General features: G+C 54.8%; 1 long non-coding RNA gene across 3 annotated transcripts; it reads left to right on the top strand.

The window, feature by feature from the left end:
* The first annotated feature begins 1,060 nt into the window (after nucleotides 1-1,060).
* Nucleotides 1,061-9,742, top strand: LOC106507552 (uncharacterized). 3 transcript variants are annotated; one of them, XR_014805334.1, is made up of 6 exons: nucleotides 1,061-1,175; nucleotides 2,568-3,931; nucleotides 4,186-4,272; nucleotides 5,039-5,176; nucleotides 8,431-8,578; nucleotides 8,872-9,247. It is a non-coding gene; the product is annotated as an uncharacterized LOC106507552 (long non-coding RNA). The 3 variants fall into 3 exon arrangements; XR_014805332.1 differs by lacking the exons at nucleotides 1,061-1,175; nucleotides 8,872-9,247 and adding an exon at nucleotides 9,382-9,733 and having other exon boundaries at nucleotides 2,497-2,807; XR_014805333.1 differs by lacking the exons at nucleotides 1,061-1,175; nucleotides 2,568-3,931 and having other exon boundaries at nucleotides 3,932-4,272; nucleotides 8,872-9,742.
* The last annotated feature ends 260 nt before the right edge of the window (nucleotides 9,743-10,002 follow it).

Here is a 10,002-nt window from a genome sequence, read left to right as displayed (position 1 = left end):
AAGACCTTCTGGAAAAGACTGTAGGAAGGGAAGAACACAGCTGCCTTTTTTTTTTTTTTTTTTTTTTTTTTTTTGCTATTAATTGTCAAAGTCAGATTACATTTCGTATTAAGATCATCATCTACCGGTTTTTCTTTTTGAAAAAATAATTTGAAACTTTAAAAATGTTCAATAATAGTAAATTCACAGGACATGGGAGGAGAAGTCCAGGGAGGCCCGCCTCCCCCGTGGTAACACCTTGGGTAGCTGCAGCCCGGTATTGCCACCAGGAAGCTGTCGCTGGCACCGTCCACAGAGCACATGGGTTTCCTCTAGTTCTGCAGAGGAAGCTGACGTGGGGAGAAGCAGTTCAGCCAGGGTCACCCAGCTTGGAACTGGCCAGCCTCCCTTCTCCCGGCCTCCCAGGAACTGCAGGAGGCCAGCCCCCCTCCCTCGAAACCCCAGTCTAGAATGTTCTCTCTTGCCACACAAGGCCTCCTATATTGAAGAGACAACAGAGGCCACCTCTCTGGCTCTCTGGGGACAGGCCCACAGCTGCGGGGGAGGAGGGGCAGCCTCCAAGGGAGCTCCGTCCCTCCTGTGTCAGCGGAACCCCAGAAAGCTGGGCAACAGTGGGCAAGTCTGCCCAGCCTGGTCCAAAGTGTCTGAAAAGCACTTGGCCCCGAGGGCGCTTGGCTGAGGGCAGGAACCTGCCAGGGGCCTCACCCAGTGGGGCAGCTCTTCCATAAAACAAACGTGATTAAACAGTCCCTCTGTCCCTAGGGGGGAGTGACATGGCCACAGTCTTTCCTGGGGCCAGTTTCCATCTCTGCTGCCAGAACTATTCCCCCGCCTTGCACCCCCCACCCCGCCCCAGCTCTTTTTCTAGAACATCTCTCTGAGATCAGCCAGGTAGTGTAAGGGGAAGGCGGGGTGGGCCCTTCCAGGGGACATGGGGCACAACAGACTTTATGTGATGACCCCAGGGGAGGCCTCCGCATGCTTCCACCTGGGACAGGTGAGCAGGCCCTTGGGGGAGAAGGTCGAGGCTCCCAGCTCCAGACAAGTTTTCTCCCTGCAGGTGCCTGTGGGCTGCTGCCAGAAATTCCACCAACAGAGTGTGGTCCGTTGTTGACAGCTTGGAGGCCTGCTGGCATGTGGATCCCCCTGGAAGAGGCTGGAGGGGGGAGACACAGGTGGGTGGGTGCTCACAGGCCCAGTGCGAAGGGCAAGGATCAAGTTTATGTAGGTGCTGGGCCTCTGGGCAGGCTGAGAAGTCAGGGAGGGCTTCCTGGAGGAGGGGATTCTGTGCTAAGTTCCTGAGTATGAGTTTTCTGTAACTAGCCTACGAATTACCATAAATGACAGAGATGGAGCCTCTCCCAGCTCTGGAGACCAAGGTCACATCAGGGTGTCAGTAGGGCTGGTTCCTTTTGGAGGCTGTGAGGGAGAAGATGTCACATGCCACTCTCCAGCTTGTGGTGGTGGCTGGGACTCTGCGCCATTGCTCAGTTTGCAGACGTATCATGCGATCTCTGGCGCTGCCATCCCATGGCCTTCCCCTCTGGTCTCTGGGTCCTGAATTTCCCTCTCCTTTCATTTACAAGGACACTTATCATTGGATTTAGGGCCCACCCAGGATCATCCCGTCTCAAGATCCTTCGCTGAAGTACATTAGCAAAGCAAAGACCCTACTTCCAGGATTTCCCTGGTGGCTCAGCAGGTTAAGGATCTGACATTGTCACTACTGTGGCTCGGGTTGCTGATGTGGCTCGAGTTTGATCCCTGGCCTAGGAATTTCTGTATGCCATGGGTGAGGCAAAAAAAAAAAAAAAAAAAAAAAAAAAGACCCTATTTCCAAATAAACTCACATACACAGGTTCTGGGGTTCTGTAGAATGTGGACACAACTTTTAGGGGAACACAGTTCAACCCACTCAGAGAACAGTCAGTTAACTTAGAATGGGGAAGAAGAGGGAAGAGCATGGCTGGGCGTGGGTGGAGAAAGGGGGGCACTTTGGGACCGGGAGGTTATGGGCCAGAAAGTTAGGCAGGTGCCAGACAGTTCACATCTTGAGTCTGACAACAATGCGAAGCCACAAAATTGCCTGGGTTATTATCTCATTTACTTCCCTTCGCTTCCAGGAGGGGCCAGTCTTAGGATCCTCGTTTACAAATGAAAACACTGAGGCTCAGAGAGGTGAAGTCATTTGCCCAAGAGCAGACCATCAGGAAAATGGCAGAGGCAGGATTTGAACTCAGGCCTCATCTACTTCCACAAGTGAGAAGACCAGCGCAGCAGGGATTTTTGTCCAGGGAAGGCTCCTCAGGAAGGAGGAAGGGATCAGAAGCGGGATCAGGTGCCAGGCTCACCCTCCCACCTGAAAAGCGTCCCCTAATGGGGGCCGCCATGTTGATGCTCTGGGACCCGCCTCCTCCACCACAGCTGATTGGGGGAGAACCAGGTCACCTGACTCAAGCTAAGCCAATCAGATTCCTAACCCCCCCCCCCCCCCACAAAGAAGCCACTCTTGCATCTTTGACATGGAAGGTAGCCGGGCTGGGATTAAGGCGCTCGTTTCTCAACAGTGTGACCTCAGGCAACTTGGACCTCTCTGTGGTTTGGTTTCCTTCTCTGGAAGTCGGAAGGATGAAAGCAGCGCCTTCCTCCATGGCCTCTGCGGGATTATGCGAAATCCTGGTGGCGACGCTTTTTGCCCAAGAGCTGACACGCAGAAAATGGCTGGGCAAACAGCAGCCGGCTTTGCTGGTGGTACGGACGGAGCGATGGGACTTGTGGCCGTGCAGGGGCCACCTCCTGCCTTCTATGTGAGAGAGAGGGATGGGAGAACGAGCCAGGGAGAGGGAGCGGGAAGGGGGGGGGAGAGAGAAAACACTGGGTTCTTGACAGCTTTCCAGAACTTTCTTCCAAGTGATATGAGACTTGGCTGTCCTCCCTGTATTGCGGTTCAAGGAAACAGCTCCTGGGTCCCTCGTCCCTGGCTGCCCCTGACTTTGCCCTGGGCTAGACAAATGTGGTTTTGGTTTTTGTAATCCAAACCCAAGCAAACCAAACCAAGACAATATGCCACCACCAGCAGCAGCAAAACACATTGAGAGAGTGTGAAGGCCCCATGGAATTCACTGGAACCACCTTTGAACCAGGGATTTCCTGTGTGGGACCCCTTGGCCACATAAAGGTCTAAGTCCCAGCGTGGGGCAGCCCCTGAGGATCTAAGCAGCCCTCCTGCCTGTGACCGTCCAGAAGCCTCATGGTCCGGGAACACACACCCAGGCCTCCTGCTCCCAGATGGGCAGGCTTCTGGAAAGTTCCACACACAGCCCAGGAGCTTGATGAACAGGGGCCTTGAGATGGGTCAGTCCCTGACCTCGAGGCGCTGCCCTGGCCAGGCCGAGGCTGGGGAATGTGTAAGAGCGGAGTCAGCTGGGGAATTAAAATCTCAGGGTTCTGTGCCCAGCTGAGTGCCGACATCTGGCATCCACTGGGCCTCGGCAACCGGTCGGGAAGATGAAAGAATGGAGACTCGGGTCTTGCAAGTGTCTGGCTCAAGTTCACTTACTGAGGGGAGAGCCCGGGCTTCTTTCCTCCTGAAATCAATGTCATTAACACCTCCAGACACAAACAAGGCCTCAGAAGGGGAAGAAAGACCCTCTTTGGACTCAGGAGCCAGCTACCACTGTCTTAGCTTTTTGAGGGGGCAGTGGTGGGCGGGGGGGGGGGGTCTAGAGTATTTTAAAGGGCTCATCCTCTGTGTCACCTGTGACTGCTTCAGAATGCATCTCTAACAGATGAGGGTGGTGGGTGTCCTTTGAACGTAACCGTAAGGTCGTTACCATGGGACCACCTGGATGGGAGAGGTCATGCTGGAATCACCACATCCTGCGCTTTGAGAGGGAGCATGGTCCCAGCCCAGGCCTGTTCTTCCTCGCAGGCAAGTTCCCTAGAGCAGCAGTTCCCAGAGGGGGCTCCTGGGACCAGTCGCATCAGCACTGGCATTGCCATCGCTGGGGACCTCGTTAGAAATGCAGGTTCTCAGGCTGCCCGAGCCCTCCCGAGGGAGGGACTCTGGGGCTGGGCCTGGCAGCCTGTGTGGCATGCCCTCCCTGACTCTGATGCCCGCTCTGGGGGGAGATGATAACACAGGGAGGTGGTTCCCTCTTGCTTGTCGGTTTATTATTTATGCAGGTCCTGGATCCTTCCCCAGAGGATGCTGAGGGGTTGGTCTTGAGTGGTTTTGCCTTCCAGCAGACTCAGGAGCCCAGCCGTCAGTGGGTGAGTCCTGTATCCTCCCCCCCACTCCCGAGGTGATGCTGAGCCAAAGTCACCTCTTCCATAAAAATGCCCTGAAGACAGTCCAGCATCCTAGGCCAGCTGTGCGGGGAAGCTAGGATGGTTCCTGGTGCGTGGCAAGTGTTACGGGAAGACCAGCTGTTCTTAGGGGTGGCGGGACCGAGGGAGGTGGCCTGACCTACATGCCAAAGTAGGATGCTGGGGAGTGTGCACAAAACACACCACCAGAGGAGCCTGATTCTCATGGGCAGGGCTTGGCCTGAGGCGGGGCGGGGGGGGGGTTTGCTTCCAGTAGAGAGGGGGGAAGGGGGGAAAGGGATTGGGGGGCTGCTGGGAAGGGCAGGGAGTCCCCTGAGGCACAGAGGCCGCAAGGCACTGACGTAGCAAGAGATGATGAAGGAGGAGCTCACGGTTGCCTGGGGTGATGGGCTCCCCAAAGTCTCAGGGCGAGATGGGAGGAGGTCCTGCGACTGCGGGAGCTGTGATGCCTCTGGGAGCGTTGAGAAGGTTCCTGTCCCTGGTGGGGCCCAGCAGAGATGGAGGCAGGAACAGAAAGTCTGGAGGGGCAGGGGGAGCAGGAGGTGGGGGCTGGGTTCAGAGCAGACAGTCCCCCCGCCCCCGCACCCGCTTGGTTGTCCTCGGGCTCTGGGTTAAGAACTGTCCATTTAAATAGGATGTGGGCTCTCAAACCGTTTGTTTAAATGGAAACTCTAACAGGGGATGGCAGTCTTGTTTCTTAAACTTGCAGGCATGGGAGAGAAGAGTCGGGGGTAAGCCTCTGAGAGGACAGAGCGGCCAATCCAGTGGTGTAATCAGGCCAAGTTACGAAGTGAGACCCCCCCCCCCCCGGCCTGGACACACCAGAGTGGGGGTGGCGTCTCCCAAGGTATTTCATTTTAAAAATACACTTATGTGGACGTTCCCACTGTGGTGCAGCAGGACTGGTGGTGTCCCCGCAGAGCCAAGATGCAGGTTCGATCCCCGGCCTGGCACAGTGGGGTAAAGGATCTGGTGTTGCCGCCGGCAGCTGTGGTGTAGATTGCATCTGTGGCTCGGATCTGATTCCTGGTCCAGGAACTCCATATGCTGCAGAGTGACCCAAAAAAGAGAAAAAAGAAAAAAGCAAACTTATATGATTGAGCCCTGCCCCCTTTGAAGTCCTAGAAAAATTGGTCACCTCTGTAGCCTAATCCACAGGTTATGGTCCTAAAATGTCATTTCCCATTTTTTGAAAATTACAAAGCAGGGTTTCTTGGAGAGGCTCCTGAGATGATGCCAGGAGAACTCAGAAGCCAGCTCGAGGGTTCCCCGTGGCCAGACGTGACCCCAGAGCTTCAGGAAGGGTAGTGGTGCAGTGGGTTGAACCCATGATCTCTACGATCCCGAGGTCGCAGAAATGTGTTCAAAAACTAGTGGGTCTCTGAGTTCCCTTCGTGGCTCAGTGGTTAACGAAGCCGACTAGGAACCATGAGGTTGCGGGTTCGATCCCTGGCCTCGCTCAGTGGGTTAAGGATCCGGCGTTGCCGTGAGCTGTGGTGTAGGTCGCAGGCACAGCTCGGATCCCGCGTTGCTGTGGCTCTGGTGTAGGCCGGCGGCTACAGCTCTGATTTGACCCCTAGCCTGGGAACCTCCATATGCCTCAGGTTCCGCCCTAGAAAAGACAAAACAACAACAACAACAACAAACTAGTGGGTTTCCTTTGGAGGGTGACAGGAACTGGTTTATTGTCTGGACCACAGGTAAAGTGCGGGAATCAAGCAGTGACACTGCCTTTCCCATGCCCACTGGAAACAAAGCATAGATGACAGGCAGCATCTCTCAATGAAAGTGCTCCAGCTAATACATTAAAAGGCAATAATGCAGAGTTCCCAACGTGGCTCAGCAGGTTAAGGATCTGACAGAGTGTCCACAGGATGCGGGTTTGACCTCTGGCCTTGTTCAGTGGGTTAAGGATCTGGAGTTGCCATGAGCTGTGTAGGTCACAGACGAGGCTCAGGTCCCGTGTTCCTGTGGCTGTGGCCGGCAGCTGTAGCTCCGACTCCACCCCTTGCCTAGCAGCTTCCATATGCCACAGGTGTGGCCGTGAAAAGAAAAAAAACGGGGGACTGTGATAGGGTTCGAATATCATTGGTTTGCGCTCCCCAGTGCATGAGTGCATCTGACATGGTACCTCAGTGATAGTAACATCGCCAAAAGAGACCGCCAGCCACCAGGAGCCCCTGATGGAGAGACATGGGCCATGGGATGGAGCCTGAGCCCCATCTAGCTTCTGGGTCCCTGTGCCAGTTTTCAGGAAATTCCCAGGACGGAGGGGCACGGAGCACTGCCCCAGCAGTGTGCAAAGAGCAAACCCCGGCTGTGGGGAATGCTGCAGGGCAGACAGCACGGGTCTCAACCCATCAGAGGTAGGGGGTGGGGAGATGGTTGGAACGGAGGGCAGAATTATGGCCCCTCGAGCGTACCCACATCCTGTAACAGGTGACCCGACATGGCAGAGGGGCTCTGCAGGAGTGCTAGAGTTGAAGGTATATATATAATTTTTTGGCCACCCTGAAGCATGTGGAGCTCCCAGGCCAGGGATCAGATCCGAGCCACAGTCTCGACCTAAGCCAAAGCTTTGGCAACGCCGGGTTCTTAACCCACTGGGCTCCAAGCCTGGCACGGTCAGAGCAGGTTTGCGAAGGAATGAGTGAGCCCCTCCAGGGCGGCAGTGAAGCATGATGGTCAGGCGTACACATCCTGATGTGAGACTCCAGGGACACAAGCTCTGGCTCAGCCTCTTCTCTCAGCTGTGTGACGGGGGCCCAGTGACACAGCCACTCTGTGCCTTTGATTCTGCCCCAGGTCGGCTTCCCCAGAAGAGCCTGAGGTGAGGCTCGTGGGCTCGTGGTTTCAGGATGTCCTTCCAGCAGAAACTGGGAAGGGAACGGGAGAGGCAAGGGCGTGGTTTCGGGCAAGTGCCAGGCTCAGGCTGGCCCCCAGGGAGCTCTGGAGTTGTCCCCCTACCCCCACCCTGGGGGCTCGGAGTGGGTTTCCTGCCCGTCCTGGTTGAGGAAAGCCTGGGGGCAGGGGAAGGAGGCACATTTCCAGGCATCTTGGTTTCGAGAGGCAGAGGCTGGATGTCAGAAGGGGGAGCCCACAAACGGGAAAAGGGGTCCCAGGGGATCTGCTGGAGGACGGCAGCATTCGCTACAGTGAAAGTGGGCTGCTGAGGACAAGCCAGCACGCGCTGGGGGACCCAGTGAGGGCACGGCCCGGGTGCCACGGGAGCAGGGCTGTCTGCTCACGGTGTGGTCACCCAACACAAGCAGCCTCACTCCTCTCCGGCTCTCAAATGTGTGTGGAACGAATGAACCAGTTTGCCTACCGGTTAAACCGGGTCCACTGTGGCCCACGCTGGTTGTCAGAAGTCTCTCTGTGTCTTGCCGGCTGCTCCAAATGGCCCAAAGCAAGGAGAATGCTGGCTCTGCAGGTCCAGCTGCAGTGTCTGGTCCTGCCAGCCTGGGAGCACCCTCCCCCTCCAGAGGGGCCTCTCGGTGCCCCACGATGCCACTGTGCCTCGGTCTGGCCTCTTCAATTTCACTGAGGCCCTGGCCCTCAGTTGCCTGGCTATGACTCTCTTATATGCTCATCAGTTCAGCACAGTGTTAAGCACCTACTGTGTGCCAGGCACTCCTCTGGGTGTTGGTAATAAAGCAGGAAAGATGGAGACGTATTCCCAGCTTGACCCACTGACTGCCCTGGGGCGGGGAGGGAAGCAGGTCTGATGATGAACAGATTGATGGAGTCAGTGAATTAAAGCTATTCCTCTTTCCTTGGAGGAAAATAGACCAAGAAACGGAAAGTTACTTTCTTTAACTTTTATTTTATTTTATTTTTTAGGGCTGCACCTGCGGCTTATGGAAGTTCCCTGGCTAGGGGTCGATTCATAGCTTCAACTGCCCGCCACAGCCACAGCGATGCAGGATCCAAGCTGCATTTTTGACCTGCGCCGCAGCTTGAGGCAAGGGCGGATCCTTTACCCACTGGGTGAGGCCGGAGATTGAACCCACTTCCTCATGGATACTAACCGGGTTCTTAACCTGCTGAGCCACAACGGGAACTCCACTTTTTTAACTTCTTATTTTGAAATAATTACAGCTGGACAGGAAGCTGCAAAAATCACACAGGAAGGCACGTTCCCTCAGCTGTCTCCCAGGTCACGTCTTATGTAACCACCGTGCCAGATGGAAGCCAGGAAACTGCCCTGCTTGGTGTGGGAGCGAGATCTCTGTGCCCCTGATCTCAGGTGTGGACTCCTATAAAGTACGGGCTCCGTCACCACGTGGCTGTCCTCACTTTGTAGTCACCCCATCCCTGACCCCTGCCAGCCACCAGCCTGCCCTCCATCTCTGTAATTGCGTCATGTCAGAGAATGTTCTGTAGGCCGAATCCCACGCTGTGTGGCCGTTTCAGGTTCGCACCTGTTCTTTCCAGAGTATCCACGTGTGTGTGCCTTTGCTCCGTCGCTTTTTCACCCCCTCCTCCCTTTCCTGAAACCCTTCAGCGTGCCCTTCCAAAGGGACATTCTCTCACCACCAGAGTGCCCTGAGCAGCCCCAGAAGTTGACGTCATTCCGGAGTCTTCCCTCCAGGCCTTGGGTGAAGTCAGCTGTTGTCCCCCTCACGGCCTTGATAGCAGACGATAAAGCCTTTTCCCAGTTCCAAGGCTGATTCAGGATCACAAATTACATTTGAGTGTTACGACTCTTTGGTCTCTCTGGAACATCCCACGGCCTTTCTTTGCCTTTCCTGACAATTCTGAAGAGCACAAGCCAGTTATTTCCTAGGATGCCCCTCCGAGGGGATTGCCGTTTCCTCATGATGGGGCTTGGGTTCCGCCCTTGGCCTGGAATTCCCTGAAATGAAGCTCTGTCCCCTCGGGCGCGAGTCCCAGGCACATGATGTCGTTGGTCCTGGTGAGCCTCATCCTTTGGTCAAGGTGGGGCCTGGCAGGTTTCTCCACTGCTCCGCTTTGTGACTCATCGCTCTCTTGGGTCTTGAGATGGTGTATGTATCTTATTGCTAAGATCTCATCTGCCTTCTCTTTCAGATGTTAACAGAATTTTTTTACTGAAGCAGAATTTACCTACAGAAAGGCACACAGAATGCCAGTTCTGCTCCATGAGATGTTACATAGTGGACACCTGGACACTGAAGCCTGGGCTGAGAGGGAGGGAGGGTTGGGCCCTGGCGGAGAGACCTGTGAAGGTCAAAAGGTGGGGAGGCTGGATGGCGCTCAGGGTGTTTGACAAACCGCCAGGAGGCTGGCAGGGAGGGGCAGGCTTCTCAGAGAACTGGCCCCACGCCTTCTGCACAATGTAACTGGGGACCCTGGGACTCTCCAAACGTTCAGAGGGAGCCCCTGAGAACTTTAAACTCTATTGTATCCAAAAAAAAAAAAATAGAAATTGTACATTTAGCTTCCCGTCCATCTCCTCAATTTACATATAAACGCATCCGTTCACCATTCGACCAACACATATTCAGAGCATTCCTTAGAAATTTATCTTCATTGAGAAAAAACCCACATGACATAAAAGTCACCATTTTGACTTTGAAAGTGTGCGGTGCAGTGGGCTTTAATACATTTGCGAGGCCCTGCAACCAGCCCCTCTAACTCCAAAATATCATCGTCACCCCAAAAAGAAAATGTATACTTTCTAAATTTTGC

This window comes from Sus scrofa, chromosome 6 (assembly GCF_054392235.1).
Source record: "Sus scrofa isolate SSC_HxYL_T2T_F1_AM1 chromosome 6, Sscrofa_HxYL_maternal_Yorkshire_Landrace_v2.0, whole genome shotgun sequence".
NCBI lineage: Eukaryota > Metazoa > Chordata > Mammalia > Artiodactyla > Suidae > Sus > Sus scrofa.
The sequence above is the reverse complement of the archived record's forward strand: the minus strand, read 5'-3'. Positions and strand labels throughout refer to the sequence as shown.